This window comes from Podarcis liolepis, assembly GCF_965112155.1.
Source record: "Podarcis liolepis genome assembly, chromosome: 1".
Classification (NCBI taxonomy): Eukaryota; Metazoa; Chordata; class Lepidosauria; order Squamata; family Lacertidae; genus Podarcis; species Podarcis liolepis.
Window position 1 is genome coordinate 68379711 of NC_139554.1, and position 17094 is coordinate 68396804.

At 42.9% G+C, this 17094-nt stretch overlaps 1 long non-coding RNA gene across 4 annotated transcripts in view; it reads right to left on the reverse strand.

Moving 5' to 3' along the window:
- The window catches only part of LOC310695154, a 143774-nt gene that overhangs the window by 98330 nt on the left and 28350 nt on the right, over positions 1 to 17094 (reverse strand). For 3 of the 4 annotated variants that reach the window (XR_014519953.1, XR_014519955.1, XR_014519956.1), the window contains exon 2: positions 8652 to 8770. The exons of the other annotated variant lie outside the window; for it this stretch is intronic. This is a non-coding gene — a long non-coding RNA (uncharacterized lncRNA). The remainder of the gene's footprint in view (positions 1 to 8651; positions 8771 to 17094) is intronic. 4 annotated transcript variants of the gene reach the window in all.

Consider the following 17094-nt stretch of genomic DNA (forward strand, 5'->3'; position numbering starts at 1 on the left):
CTGGTCCACTTCCCAGGGATAAAGCAGGGCTGCCTCTCACCCTTTTTTCAGCTCTCCCACCCTCCCTCCCTATAGTTTTCCCACCAGGTCTATTGGCGGACCTTGGGGGTTTTGCCTAACTCATAGCAATCGCCACAACTTTGGTAAGGCATTGGGTGAAACTTTATTCATGGTTGGAAGGAAGGCTGTAAGGCTATGCCTCCACCTCCAAGGGAATAGGGGATCCTAGAGGAGGTGCTTCTGTCCAGACACCCAGGCAGTGGACTAGGGCCATAGTACTCATGACAGTGATCCTGGAGAGGTCACACCTATTTGATGTATATCACAGGATCTTCTTGACACTGGCTTGACCCCTTGGTGGATCATGCAGCAGAGAAGTTGGTTGATATTGATTATAACCCAATGCCCATGCAAAACTCCTTACATCTGTAACCAATAAAGCTGTGGCCTTATCTGAACCATACAATGTTGTCACAAGCAGTCTTTTGGGAAGCGGTGCCTTGAGAGGTGATGGGCTCATGGCACCAGGGCACACAAATGCTGCTCTTGCTCACCATCCAATTGGGGAATATGAAACAATACCTCTACAACTACTAATTTGGGTACTCCCCCCCCCCGCTTCCCCAAAAGGACTAATAGCAGCTTCAACAACCAATTTTCATTGGGGAAGCAATGTGAGATAAGACTAAGCACCCTTTACTGTAGACCCACTCCAACATGGTTGCCTTTAATCTTAGAAAGACAGAAATTATGAAATCTGATCATGGACCTCCTGTGTGACATACAGTACGGTGCTAGCAAATGCACTGTGGCACAAGCTGTCATCATGGCCAGGAGATTGTTTCTTCTGATGTATACTTGATGACACATCCATGTGATGAAGGAAGATCTTACCTATGAACGCTCATGCCACAATAAATGTGTTAGCCTTAATAATAATTTATTATTTATACCCCACCCATCTTGCGGCACTTTTGTTTGTTGCTTTTAGCCATAGCATAGAAGATGTTCAGTTAACCCAAGCAGAGAGACAAAAGAGCTGCATTTAAAAGCTGGGCTAACTAAGCCAGAGAAAACAGCTGCTCCCTCTAATCAGTGCAAACAGCTATCAAGACTTGCTGCTTTCTGAAGAGCGGCCAATAATTGGTCATTTTAGCAAAAGCCAGGACACAAGTCCAATCACGCATCACCTTCTATCACTGGCACACTAACTCAGCCTCAGTGCCAGAGAAGGAGGTAGAAGGGTCTCCTTCAAGGGACATTAACATTAACTGTACACACAACAAGCTCATGTGTATGAGTGAAAAGGCCATTGAGCAAAGGCGTTGCGTTGTAAGAAAATATCATGTTCAAAGTGTAAGGTCTAAAAACAGAAAATGACTTAGAGGACTCGAGTTCTAGTGTATCTCATATGGCAAAGCAGATCTCTCATTTGTAAATGTAATAAAATAAAGTAAAAAAAAATATTTCCTTCTAATAGGCCTCTGTATACAATAGAGACTTAATCTACAGTTAAGGAGGGGAGAGAAGGACCCATGCTCAATAGTACAATGTGCTTCACTTTGATTGGATACTGCCCTTAAATGTCAACAGCATAATGTATATAATAAAGCTACCCATTCTTTCTGTTCTGCTTTGCCAACATCCATTTGAAAAGGAGGAAGAATATTTACATTAAACAGTCCTGAAGTTATAACAATTTGCGGTGCCTTAAAGGCTAATTGTTCATTGTGGCATAAGCTTATATAGACCAGAGCCAGCTCTGTCAGATACACAAGTTGCTATCTTGAGTTTGTATATCTATACATCCATGTGTGTAGAGGAAAAAAAAATCTGGACCCATTAGCCACACACAATATCCAAGTGGAACAGTCGATAATCCCATGTGAATTCTAAAAGACCAATGGCCTGTACAGCTTCTTCTGATGTCACCTTTAACAGTGTGGAAGATGCTGCAGCATGACTCCACCCAGTGCTACCTAAGAAGATGGGAAGTCTGAAGCCACATGATAAGGCAGGAGACCACACTATTGTACCCTTTTGCACTAGCTCTGCCCTTGGCGTGGGAAGAAACCAGAGATGTGGCTTAGACAAGGGTCAGCAAACTTTTTCAGCAGGGGGCCGGTCCACTGTCCCTCAGACCTTGTGGGGGGCCGGACTATTTTGGGGGGGGGATGAACGAATTCCTATGCCCCACAAATAACCCAGAGATGCATTTTAAATTAAAGGACATGTTCTACTCATGTAAAAACACACTGATTCCCAGACTGTCCGCGGGATGGGTTTAGAAGGCAATTGGGCCAGATTTAGGATTGAAGTTGTTGAGCCATTTTTATGGGGGCCAGATTAAATTGACCAACAGGCGGCCAGATTAGGCCCCCGAAACGGACTTTGGACATGGATTAGATCATCTGATGTTGCTGAACAAGCTCAGGAAGAGACTGAGATGCCTCTAAAGGTATTGTTAAGAGGTGATTGAGAACAGATCAGGGCATTTCTTTTAATCATTTCACAATCACTACTTCCAATAGGGTGTGTCCCCAACTTTTCAGTTAGCATATTTGAAAGATCTTTGAATCTGAAATTAAAGCTATGCTTTCATTTTCAGGTTGATTAAATAGGAATTGTCTTACGAGTATGAAAATGCATTAGAATATTGCTCTTCCATCTCGAAATACTCTTTGTAGAAGAGTAGAAAAAGTAAACACTCATTATGCAGGGATGTGCGAAAAGAACAAGGAGGAGGATTGGCTTATCCTAAGGGTTAATTAGTAGACATCAATTAATATTATGAATCTGCCTTTAGAACTGTTATGCTATCTGAAAATCTAATTATCTTGGAGGTAATACTACACTTTATTTGAATATGTAACAGATGGTATAAGCATATAAATAGGCAAAGTACTTTTATGGCCTTTTAATGTTTGTCCAGCCATGAATGCTGTTAGCTAATGTGGAACTGCAGAGGACTGCATGTTCTGATGCCTGTCAATCTTCTTTTCTCATTTTACTATAATGAAAGTGACTCATGCGCTCATTTTCATAGCAGCATGCCATATTGCTCCTCCAATCCTAAAACAACCCTAAAGTAACATACACACATGTTACCAAATTGTTTAGCAGATTTAGTATTTCAATGCTTCACAAAAGGCTAAAAACGTTGAGAGCTGAAATGGCAAGACACTGGCGTCACCATTTTTTATACTGTAGACACTTATTTCTTTCATGTCCTTTCTAGACAAATGAGTCTGCAGGTTTTAGAATCACTATACCAGGGATAGTCAACCTTTTTATACCTACCGCCCACTAATGCATCTTTCTTGATGGTAAAATTTCCTTGCCGCCCACCAGAGCTCGATGGAAGGAGGATTCAGCTTGTGCCATAGAACCCCCTACCACCCACCCAGAATCCTGAAACACCCACTAGTGGGAAGTAAGGACCAGGTTGACAACTCTGCACTATACAACCTTGAAACAAAATAAAACAAAATTTAAAAAATTAAAAAATCCTTCCAGTAGCACCTTAGAGACCAACTCAGTTAGTTACTGGTATGAACTTTCATGTGCATGCACACTTCTTCAGATATGCACATGAAAGCTCATACCAATAACTAACTTAGTTGGTCTCTAAGGTGCTACTGGAAGGAATTTTTATTTATTTTATTTATTTATTTTTATTTATTTTATTTTGTTTCGACTATGGCAGACCAACACAGCTACCTACCTGTAACTATACAAACCTTGTTGCTCCAAAATGATAGTGGGATGATTGTGTAGCACCCTGCTTGTGGTTAACACTTAGCTGGAATGAAATATTCAACGCAGCAATAGAGAAATTAAAATAATTATTTATTTGTCAGACAAATAAATGAGAGGCACAGTGGTATATGGTTACCAAGCTCTGGCCTGGCCTCCTGCCATTATGGCCAGCACTTATATTCCCTTAATCCAGCCCCCTTTGCTCCTCCTTGGGCTGCCTCTGTCCAATCAGCCTGGTTGGATTTCCTATTGGCTGATTGCTAGAACCAATCACAAAAGATACACCCATATCCTCCTGTCCTTATATGGAGGACAAAGAGCTATATATAAATGACAAATAAGTAATAATATATCTTACATGTGTCTCAACAAGGAATCTTAATTACCAGCTCACCTCTTGCCCTCCTTGCCCTATTGCCTTCTAAAACAAATGGTTAATCTTAAATTTTTATCTTAAACATATGTCAAGGATCTTGAGTTTCACATCAACATTGAAAGATCTACTTCATTTGAAGGTTTCTAAACAAATGTCTGACAGCTAATATATCAGGACAGCATTTGATGGCGTCTTCCTGTCTGGCAAGGGGGGGCAGGCTGGTGGCTGACTTAATTCCAGGATAAATACAACTCTTTACAACTATATGAAATAAGAATCTAGCATTTCTAAATCCTTTGCATAATTACATCTATGCCAATACATTTAATACACAACACAAGTAGCCTCTTAAAAGGAATAAGGTCTTTGTAAAAAGGAACTCAGTTTAAAACAGTTTCAGAAGAAACCTCTTCAAAAGAAGCCTCTTCAGTTTACACTTCCCCCTTTCACCCTCCTTTCCAGCCTCAAAATAAAATAGGAAGAAGCTTCTTTTTCCCCAGCCAAGCCAGTTGCCTTTTCTCTCAGTTTAAGAAAGAAACAGTTTTTAGAAGATTTCCTAAAAATGCTCTCTTTTTCTGTCAGCTAGATGCTTCTCCCCATTTGCCTCTGGCCTTAGAAAATACAGCTCAAGGTTTAAGAGAGGCCCATGGTATCATTTTACTATTTGCCCATTCCTAATTATATTTATCTCTGCCTTTGTTATCTTCTGTAACATGTAGGGTCAATGTCCTGCTCTTAGTCTGTATTTTCAGCTTTTACGACTTTGAGAATTGTTTTCTGCTATCAATCAAGGGGGGGCCCCTTGTCTTAGGAGAATGGCCAAGGTTTTCTCTGCCTGGCATGAAACATTTGAAAATCTAAGCCCTCTCTTTAATATACAAGCCCTGATCAAACATTAATAAAATGCAGGCTTATGCCTGATGCCTCATTTGTGCATACCACAGGTAGCAATGCCTCTTTCATGCCACCTTCAATTCTCTGATATAACACAGCATAAAACAGTGGGCAAAAAAACTGCTTACCCCATTTAGGGTGGGCAACAGTTGCAGCCTGGCACAGTTCCTCAGGAATGGAGGTGGCCCCCTCCTCCTTCCCAACTGGCTGCAGGGGGTGACTGGATCACCTGCCAGATTCTAATTCAAACTGTCCCCCACCAAAGCCCTCCCCCCCCCCGCTGGGCTGTAGTCTATTCTGGGGGGGGGTGAGTTGGTTTACCTTCATGGTGGGCCTCTCTCTATTGCTTATCTCCTTTCACCTTCTGTTGCAGCTACCAGGTTGAGATTCCTCATAGGGTTTGTGCTTCTTGGCCTCTGGTGTTGTTTGTTCAAAAAGTCCCCTTTGTGCTTATTCTTTTCTAACTATTGCCCCTAATCAAGTACTTTGCGCCCGCTTGCTACTTGTGAATCTACAGTTTCACAGGTCTATGAGCCAAAATGAATAGACTTTTACTATGCAACTTGAAGTTTGAGACACCTGTTGGAACTTGTGGTTGCTACATGAGGTGTTCATACAGGCATCAGCATCCTCCAGCTTGCCTGTTTGGGTTCCTCTGTGAGGGTGACACTGGCCATAGTAGTATGTTTGGGTGTCCCACAGTGTACAAGCGCAAGGGCCAATCACTGATCCTAGGATGGCAGGTAGGATACTGAACAGAGGTTCAATCCTAACCCCACTTAACTGGGAGTATACCCCACTGAATTCAATAGGACTTGCTTCTGAGTAGACATGGTTAGGATTGCACTGTAAGCTGGCCACTCCTCTGTCACATGGTCATTCTCTCTCTCCCCCCCCCATGCTTTTGTCTTGGCCCCAGCATAGTACAGCTTTTGGTTCAGTGTGGGAGCACAAGGGTAAAATTCAGTGTGATTCTCCTCACACAGTGCTTATCAAAGACTGCATTATTTGAAAAACAACAGCCCTAATATTGAGATGAGAGAAATACTTCAGAAACGATTTCTAAAAGCTTCATGACAAATTCCCTGTTAGAAAGAAATGCTTTAATAACTATCCAGCTATTCTATTTCTAATTTCCATATTTTTACCTGTAAAGGAAGCATTCCCCGCTTCTATCGGCCAAGAAGACATTTCAGAAAAACTCATTTCCTCCCTGCAAATGCATAATTTGTCCTTCTTTCCTAGAAAGCAGGCCATTCTGTGTAGCACACACCTCTCCTTCTTTTGACAAATTACTACCGTTATTTAGAAAAATCAAATATTGTTTTCCCAAGGAAGAAACTTTTAAGACCTGCCAAAAAATTGGTTCTGTGGAATATGTCATTTCCTACTCAGGCTCCTGTCACTGAAAGAACTAACTTTCTGATACCTCATATACCCAACCATTTTTACGATAGCAGTTGCAACTAATGGTATGCCTGCAGTTTTGTTCTCTTGACAGAAGTGTTGATAGCATCAAGCATCTCAGCAGTTATTAGCAATATTTGTAACTACTGTGATACATGGGTAATGGGCAGGGCGGCGAAATCATGAGGCTGTAATAAGTATTCCATATTTTTTTACTTAGGTGTGTTGTAAGCAGCAAACTAGCCAGTGAGTTCCAAAATGAGCATTGAAAAGATTTGCGCTCCTTTTGGATCTAAAGTAAGACAGGGAAATTGAAGAAAAGCAATGTTTCATGTGTGGTTGTTTTTTACATCCTTGTTCATGGGGAAATTATTTTACTAATATATAGCAGTAGCTTCAATCAACTGCCAAAATGCAGCTAGCATATCTCTACCTTTGGTTACAGTCTAACTACTGTGTATCTTTTCAGTGTATCTGAAGAAGTGTGCATGCACACGAAAGCTCATACCAAGAACTAACTTAGTTGGTCTTTAAGGTGCTACTGGAATGAATTTTTTTATTTAGTCTAACTACTGTTGTTTATGCTCTGGTAACCTCAATTGCAATGTGTTATACATAGGGCTGCCTCTGAAGATGGTTTGGAAACTTCAGCTAGTGCAGAATTTAGTGGCCAGGTTGCTCACCTGAACCAGACAGTTTGAACATATTACACCAATCCTGGTCCAACTGCACTGGCTGCCAATTAGTTTCTGGGCCCAATTAAAAGTGCTGGTTTTGACCTATAAAGCCACAAATGGCTCAGAACCACAGTACCTCAAGGACCACCTCTTTCCACATGAAATTACCCAAACCCTGAGATCATCTTCTGAGGCCCTCCTTTGTGTGCCTCCTCGAGAAGTCCAGAGGGGGGCAACACGAGAACAGGCCTTCTCTGCAGTGGCTCCCCGTCTGTGGAATGCTCTCCCCAGGGAAGTCATTATACACCTTAAGGTGCCAGGCAAAAACGTTCCTTTTTAACCAGGCCTTTGGTTGATTTGATTGACATCCTATGCCCTTTTAAAATGGGGGGGGGGCGATTGGGTTGTTGTTTTTATTTTGATTATGTATTTTGTGGTTTTATATTCTGATTTTATTCTGTGAACTGCCCAGAGACCTGTGGGTTTAGGGTGGTATATAAATTCAATAAATATTAAAATAATACAGTCTTTACATATCCATTCAGGTTTTCGTTAATTATTGAATTTCAAGTTCCAACAGAGCCTAAATTGAACTAGTCTTTAAATTATCATTTCCTCCTAAGTAGGGTGGCTTAAGCCTAATTAAAATTCATGCCCTTCCCCATTTGGGAGAAATGACCTGAATTTGAAAGAATATCAGTTTTTAAATATGAGGGTGCCCCCCCAATGGAAAAATAATTGACAGAGTGCCACAGTTGTGCCACTACCTGCATATGCAACCTTGGCTAACAGTCCCAAGCTCAATACTGTATGAACAACAAAATCAAAGTGACTCAATTTCTGTTTCTTACAGCAATAGTATTATTTGGGATTTGCCTCAATGCATTCAAGAGACTTTACAAAATCACAGCAACAATAAGGTTTTCAAGTCTGCATAAAATAGGTCTCTGCGGAAAACCAGCTGCTGTAATTCTGCTCAGGCAAATGCAATGTAAGTTTACAAGCTCCACTTTTTCATAGCATTTCTTAAAAGTGACAGTGTCTATCAGGCTTACATGTTTTGCTTTTCCACTGGGAATGAATAAAATCCTTTCACCTGCCATGTGACATGCTGCCATACTGCAGGGGCGGGCTGACTTCAGACAGGTCCACCCCTGAGTATTCTTTAGCTGTTAATCCACATTTCCCCCCTTCAAATGAGACTGGCGTGGTCCACATGCATATCTGAATGTTTGTTTCAGGAACAACCTCAGTCCTTATCATTCATACCAGTAGACATCCCTTTCTGCGCTTCCCCCTGCCTTCCAATTTGTTGATTCTATCAGGGCTTTTATGGTGTGATACAAGGCACTTAAATGTGAGTCACCTGACATCATTATGATGGCATGTGATTGACAGATGGGCAGCCTTACCCACTCGTCAAATTTAGCCTGCAGGGCACAGGGTGAGTAAGGATATGGCCCAGTGACTGCATGTAGTTTCCCACCCCTGCTGTGGATCATGCTTTAGGCTGTTTACACAATCTTATTTCCCCATACCTATGAGTGGTGTTTCTCTGTTCTGAGGTCTGCAGAGCAAACAACCTTCTGGATGGTGAGCCGCCAGCTCTCTCAAGAACTACAAGTCCTGGGAGTTCTTGACCTGTTGCTCATATGCCCTGTGCAGAGATAGGAGGAACCAGGAGGGAGTGGCATTTTAGTGGCAGCAGGAGGAACAACAATCAATGAAATTAGGGGCATTAAGAACACAGGGACAGTTCTACTGATAGGATTTTGTCCATCTGTCCAGGTCAGTAAAGCTGGAGCCTGGATGACTGTTGTTACTTCAGCAACAAATCAGCTCATACTGGGAGCTGATATAGAAGCTCAAGGCTCCATCACCTGGCTCTTGGGTTAGGCCCTGATCTGAGAAGGCATTTCCTTGATTTCCCCCCTCCCAAGTAGCCTCACATACAATTAGCTTTGGCAATGACTCTAAAATGCTTACTTGGCTTCTTGTCTCCCCTGCTGCTGTGGCCCAGGGAGCTGATACAGGAATCAGAAGAGGAGCAGGGATATTCAAACCTGCTGGCTCCCCGAGGTTGTTGTCAATGTGCAGGGCTCCTGCAGCCTCCTCCTCTACTTGCTGCTCATCTGAAAGAACCTTGGGTCCAGGGTCTGGGCAAGGCTGGACCCTGACAGCTTTACAGAGCCCCACATATATGGGAACATATTAGTTAGAAGTCTGGTCTTCAGAATGCATGGAATAACTGATGCTAGATGCCAGTCTTTAAGAGATTGCTTGACTGTGTGTGTGTGTGTGTGTGTGTGTGTGTAAAAAACACAGATTAGGCAATCGGAAACATAAGTAGAAGTACCTAAAGATCCTAGACGCACTGATAAACTGTTTTGCCAAATGCAAGAGTTCTTTTGGATCCATTGGCAATAACAACACATGTAGAAGGAAGTTCACTGCTTAATAACACAGCATGAGCGAAATAAAACTACTTTCTCACTCTGTTATCAGAAGCCCAATGACAGAGACCCTCCAGCTAGCCAGCACCCTTCTGATCAGGACCTAAGTCAAAGTTCCAGGGGCCAGGCCCCATCTAAGACATTTATATATTCTAGATAAATAAGAATATATAAATGTCTTAATATTCTAGATACTTAGTGACCACCTGCTGGCTGGCCTAATATCTAAATTCCTCCCACCTGTTAAACTAGGGGGCCAGCATAGTTAATCAACTCTGCAACTGCATTACTTAGCCTACAGCTGGTCCACATCCTGCTGCTACTTACCCTGGAGCACAAAGAGTAAATCATTAAAGCCAACCAAAATCCCTTGTGGGTCCCAGAGGTGCCAATAAGCAGGGAAGAAGAATCATACAAACCAGTCAACCTACCTCCTCAAAAGACAAAAGTCTTCCACAGTAGGTTTTCCCTACATTAGCCTTCCAGTTTTTCCAAATAAACAAGGCCTTTAATGGGTGGTGTTAGAAGAAGGGGGGTCTGCTACCAGTCTATACTGGGCCCAGAGTAACAATGCTTGGGCACTGGGCTGATTTCTATATGGAGAGGGATTATTAATAAAACGTATTTGATTTGTATTTGGGGGGAGGAGGAGTCTGGTTCTGGTTCTACCTTTTGCACTTTGATTCAGATACCAGAGGGTTAATATTTTGTAGTAGTAAAAAGAGGCTGATTGCACTCCTAAAACTTCTGATACTCCTATATCCAATCAAAGTGAATGGGGAAAAGGACAAGGATATTGCTAAATCAGAGAATATGGATGCTCATTTGTGTGCACTTCCTCCTTCCTCTGGGACAGGGTGGGTTCTAAGAGATACGAGGTGGCATGCATAGCAAGATAGCATTTATATTCAGAGCCTGTGAGTTTAGACTTTGTCACTGTGAGCCTGTGCACCAAAAGAATAGGGAGGGAAATAATGCTTTGGGCTCCTTGCCATAAAAGCAGTCTCCATTTATCCCCATAACAGGCACATGATAGATAGGAGATAAGATTTTTTTAAAAGGAATCACAATTCTCTACAGCAGCCTTTAGACACATTTGCAGGCAAATCAAAAACAACATGAGAACATGAAGAAGATTAAGACACCGAAAGGCCAAAGTTTATACAACCCAGACCTTTCTTTCTGAGGACATTTTAATAGATTGCGTGGGATGGCTGGGAATCTTTATGAGTCACTATTGAATGTGCTCCACCAGATCTGTATTGCAGCCTATCATTGAAAACACCTTGTAGTCCCCGGGCAAGTGGGGTGGACATTGGAGATTTGTCTGTGGCTTCCATTTTGTTTGATAGGTAAAACATAGGTAAAACATTTTAGAAACTGATGCAATCACTTTAGCATCTGGCAGCAGTAGAGACGTAGCTTGGGGGGTGGGGGGCACTGGGCGCCACACCGTGGGGGGCAGCACTTACCGTGCCTGAGCCATGCATCTCTCTTGGGAGTGATGTGGTGGCTTGGGCGCCTGCAGGCTCTGCGCTGCCCAAAAGGGCAGTGTGGGGCTTGCGTCTGCCTGCCCCTTCTGAGAGGGAGGCAGCAGACAGACTAGCTGCAGGCTCCATGCTGCTCAAAAAAGTAATGTGGACCTACAAGGTGCTGGAGCGGAATGGGGCTCAGGCACTGGGATTCTAGCATGCCCTGCCCCACAAGTGCATCGCCCCATCCCTAGGGGGGCGTGCGCACCCCCCCCCCAGGGCACCTAAGCGGCCAGCTACACCGCTGGGCAGCAGCAGGAGAGCTCAGGTGATGCATTACTTTAACTCAGGGGCGGGTAACTTTTTCCAGTCCTTTGTGGGAAACCCTCCAGGGGCTGCATGTTAAGGTAGCAGTAGATAAGGAAGTTGAGACCAGAGGCAAAGTTGGGCAGTGCAAAGCATTGCTGCTTGTCTTTTTGTACACTAGACTACAATCCAACCAGGCAAAAGTCTGGTTTCTACACATACAAACAGACCTTTCCATCCACCATTCTTGGGAGTTGGAAGCTGGGCTGGCAATTGCTGCCATATTTCTCTACTTCTCTGCCAGGAAGAACCCTTTTCTCAGCTTATTTATTGAAGGGAAGACATGCTTAACAAGATGGATGACCACAGTGATTTGCTGATCTCAAAGTGACAGGCTGGAGTAGATCGGACGTGTGCCACACCCTCCAGATATTGATGGACTATAACTCCCATTATCCAAGGCCCATGCAGGCAGAGACTGATGGAAGCTGGAGTTCAAGCAGGTCTGGAGGGCACCATTTGCGTATGGCAACTATCCACATTTACCTGGGAGTAAATTGGACACGATGTGACTTACTCTGGAATAAATTGCACTGTGAGTATAGTTATGAAGGTGACAGTTCATGCCAACAATTACCCATCCTACGACCTGAGGCTTGGTGCTTAATGAAAGACTAAAGGGTGGAAGGGGCTCAAGCGTTGCTGTATATACTATTCGAGTTTCATCCTCCACCTAGTAGGCACAGGAAGTATCGGAAATTTGAGCACCAGATACTGTAAGTGAACTTCCTCATTTACCTTAAAGGAATGTTAATTTCAGAGCTCTTCTGGGGCCATTAAAATGCTGGTATTGTTGAAGTGTTGAGCCAAAAAGGGGGGGGAGGGGAAAAAACCTAATGTGTGTCATTGAAAACACAATTATAAAGGACAGCTGTGTGCACCTGGGTTTTTGACCCTGAAGAGCTTTGCAAAATGAAATGCCACAAAACCAGAAGCATCCCATGACAGCTTAATGGAATGGAGGCAAACAAAGCCCACATATGATGGATTTTGAATTGCTGCTACAAATGGAGCATTACGGGACATCGCTCCAATTAATGAGCAGTTTGGTTCATTGGCACCAACTAAAACGACTTTCAAGAGGATATTTACTTAGGGTCAAAACTCATCCTGCTAACATGCTGCTTGAGTAAATGGTCTGTGTGATGGGAAGGATGAGTGATGGGAAGGAAATGCTATCATTTTGCCACTCCATGCAAGCTCCTGTGGAAATAGGGCAGCCGTGGACCATCCCCCAAAAAGGGCCTGATGACTCCTCAGTGGGTTCTGCAGGACAACTGAATAATGGCTGAAAATAGAACTCATCTGGGCATCATCTAATAATGCAGCACTTGCTCTGAGCTGTGACATGCTAACCAAACATTAGAAGGTGGCTTACAGTCCATCCAAAAGGCATCTGTAGGACAAAACAGAACTTCTGCTCTCCTCTTTAAGCCACTGTTGAATAAGCAGCATGCATCAGGCCTGGCGTGCCATCTTAATATCTGAAATACACTGTATATATTTTTTTATATTCTGAGTTGGTAGTCTGGTTGTATTGTTATCCCACCCCCACACCCCCACACACCCTTTTTTCCCCTGAGCCATTGTATAGAGGCAGGACAGAAAATGCACTAACTATGGCCCTGTTCAAGCATTCAGATGGTGTTCAGTAAACACAGGGAAGAGCCATAGCTCAATAGAAGAGCATCTGCAGTGCAGGCAGAAGATCCCAGGTTCAATGCCTGACCACCCTGAAATCCTAGAAAGCTGCTGCTCAGTGCAGACAATGCTGAGCTAGATGAACCAATGGTCTGACTCAGTATAAAGCAGCTTCCTGTGTTCCTATGCCAATTTCATGAGAACATCTGCAGGGAGACCCAATGCCTATAGAAAAGTTAGGATTCCCAATTATGCATGCGGACAAAGCGTGTGTGTGTGTGTGTGTGTGTGTGTGTGTGTTGAACAAGCTGATAAACTGCTTCACAGCCCGAATCCGTCAAAGTGGCACACAATGGGCTGAAAATGAAATAAAATTTGAAAAAATACAAGAAAGCCATTTCTATAAACTCTGAAACAATAAAGCCACTCCTACAAAGTCTAAAATCAATAATACCTTTTCTACAGATGTACAATTAATATATGGCTGGGTTGCCATCCTAAACAAAACGTCTTCAGTGGAGGGGGCTAAAGGTCCTGCCTTTCTAATTGCAGCTGGTAATTGAGTCCAGAGTGCTGGAGCTGCCAAGTGCCCAATTTCTAGTACAAACTAAAGAACACCTCTGGGGCATGTGGCACCCACAACAGGGCCTCATCCGAGGAGTGCAGCTGCTGGGCAGAGATATAGGAATGGCACAGTCTCTTAGGTAACCTGGTCCCAAGTTCTTTAAGGCTTTAAACGAGAAAAGCAAAACCTTGATCTGTGCCCAATGGCATACAAATGTACATGCAGAAGCTCCCTGCAAATCTAATGGGTGCTACCCACCTATCACTAAGCATCTTCATGGAACACATTTTGCATGCCTGAACAGTAGAGTACACAGCTGTGCAGCATAACAGGCTCATAGCTTTTCACACAAAAGGCACGCAACAGGAGATTGACAAAGGGTATTCTAAGCTGTGCCCCTCCAGATGTTGCTGGACTACACTACCCATCATCCCTTGCCACTGGCCTCCATTACTGAGGCAAGACAACGGTCCAGCGCATCCACTGCCACATCTGCAGATGTAAAGGAGTAGAGTTGTGTGTCATCAGCATATTGCTAAGAATGGACTCCAAAACTCCAGATGAGATACAGGTGGTGACACTCCTATAGGATATCGGCCCTGAAGGAGCATCCTACAAATAGCATTCTTAGGGAGGAGGGAAGAAGAGAAGGTGGATCAGTGTGTACCACTGTTTGCCTCAGGTAGCAAAGTGTCTTGAGCTGACTCTGAATTGCCCCTTGCAAAAGATCCCAATGAGACCATTAAAGCAGCTCTAGATCTACTGTGCAAGCACAACACTATTCTCAGGTTTTGCCGTAAGGAAGGAGCATTTTATGGGTTCATGGGAGCCAGCAAGACCGTGAGAGTTTCATTTTATGGCATTATTACACCAGCTCAGTTTGAAGTGCCTCCCAGTGTCTGCTCCCCCAACAACAGGAGTTACAAGCTTAGAGCATGATGCACTTCATAGAAGAAGTACCTACTATTTTGTGGGGGTTTGGTGCTGATGTAGCATGTTCTGTGCAACAATTGATGTCTCCTCCCTTCCCACCACTTTCTGTGCTGGTATTTTTAATATGATTGGGCTAACAACAAAATTCAGTTGACATTTTGCTTACTGGTGTTTGGTACACACCCGACTGCTGGCATTTCAGTACAGTGGTACCTTGAGTTACAGACGCTTCAGGTTACAAACACCGCTAACCCAGATACAGTACCTCAGGTTAAGAACTTTGCTTCAGGATGAGAACAGAAATCGTGCTCCAGCGGCGCGGCAGCAGCGGGAGGCCCCAATAGCTAAAGTGGCACCTCAGGTTAAGAACAGTTTCAGGTTAAGAACAGACCTCCAGAATGAATTCAGTTCTTAACTCAAGGTACCACTGTATGCCAATCACCTGCAAAAGCAGTCAGAAAGCTGACACCTGGAAACACATTTAGCCAGAGTGGCACAAACTCCTGTTTATGCTGAAGAAAGCAGTTCCAACTGCAAGACTTACTGTACTATTGTAGTACTTTGAGAACTCGAAAGAACTATAGCTTTTTAAATAAGAGATTTAAAAACTTAAAAACAGATGTTTTCTTTACATTGTAAGAGACAGATGAGAAACTTTCTAATAATAAACAACCAAAAGGCATAAACTGCACATGTTTTGTTGCTGTTGTTAGATACTTGGAATAATGCAGGTCTGAGCAAAGGGTGACATCCAGTGGATTGTCTCTTATCTTTCCTCTCTTTGATGTTTTAAGCATCAAAGGCTTAATCATCCAACCCCAACCCCTATAAATTGTGTATACATAGAAGCATCAAAATTTTAAAGGTCAATACTCTCCTCACCTCCCCAATATGGAATTCAGGTAACAGAATCCCTAACCGGAGTTTATTTTCATACAATTGGAGCTGGCTTTCACAGGGTGCTATTGGGACAGGTGTTTATTGTGGAATCAGGGTTCTTCATACATAGGAGTTTTCTGCATTATCCACATGACACTGTTGGCATTAAAATGCCAACCCTTCCCCCCCCCCCCCTTTGAAGCAGATTTAATCTTTGCATGCAAAATCCAGCGTGTTGGTTTTTTTAACCCACAACCAGTCCTTTTTTTTTCTAGATAAAAATGGTGTTGGTACTCACCAAGAAGTGGTTATAATAAGAGTTTGTTTTGGCACTGGCCATGGCACCAACCTCTCCAGCCGCCTTGCATGGTGGTCCCTTCCAATTTCGCATTTCCTCAAAGCCAAACAGCCTCCCTCCTGCCCTTCCTTGTATTACTTGGGGCTCTTGCTGCATGGGGTCTGGAATTGGGAGTGGATTCGCAGTTCTTTCCAGGTATAATTTGGCACTTTTTGAATTTGGTGCCTTTTTCTGTCCCCAGTCTGATTTCCTACATCTTTCTGGTTTGGAGTGTAATACTGGAGTGTCTAACAGAATGAACAGGGCATAGTTCCCATTCAGCATCCAACCATCAGTCAGTGTCATTGATTATAAATGGGACACAGCATATACAATTCTATTCCTTGGGCAGCCCTGGGAACCATTTACTGAAGAGAACCTCAACATGAATCCACAAATGGTGACCAACTCTTCCTTCTGGACATTGAGAACAAAGATTTGCCACGTTTTCAGCAAACTGCAGGGAATTTGGAAGGAAGTGATTGTGAACTTGATGCTCAGCCTTTTCAGAAGGCAGAGGCAGCCAGGAAAATTCTCACAGTTCCCCAAGTACAGTGAACAGACTACTTTCCTTCCCATGAGTTCTAATCAAATGCCAGACAACTGAACGATGGGGAGATTCAGTAGTGGCCAAAAATAATGGCTATTTGTTTAATAATCGGAGCCAAAATTTGTGGACAATACTTCCTCAGGAAAGGAAGGTGGTCACCTGTCCACCTGTTGATTTACAGAACTGATGATAATGAGAACAATTAATAAAGTCTGGAGATGTACGGTAAGTAGCTTCCCCATTTATCCCAGCCAAGATACCTGTTGCTCACAAGAGGGGAAATTTCCTTGGAGAGTTTTTAGATTAGGGGATAAGTGAAGGATTAAAAAGAAAGTTGGCAAGATTCCCAGAGAATCTCATTGGCAAACATCATGTAGTAAAAGGTACAAGAGGATGAATTTAACACAGACATTAAAAAGCATGAAAATTGAAACTGAAACTGAAAATTATTGTTTTGGAGAAAAAGAAATGCAGTTTTGAAATGCACTTGTTTTGTTTGGTGGAAAGAGAAATGGGGTAGCAGAAATAATATTAGCTCATATTGGAAAATATTTCAGAGATGGATGCATGGGGGGAAATATGTACAGGAATTATTAATGCTAATGGATTCTTCTTATGTTGTAAAAAAAAAAAGTCAAAATGCTGAAATGCATTTTTATCACTCAATTTTGTTACAATACACTGGAACACCAAACTGAAGAGTGACAAGCCCCAAACATAACTGTTTGGATCCTAAATTGATCCTTCATTCCTATATGGAGAGAGGCCATTCCTGGATTATCTCG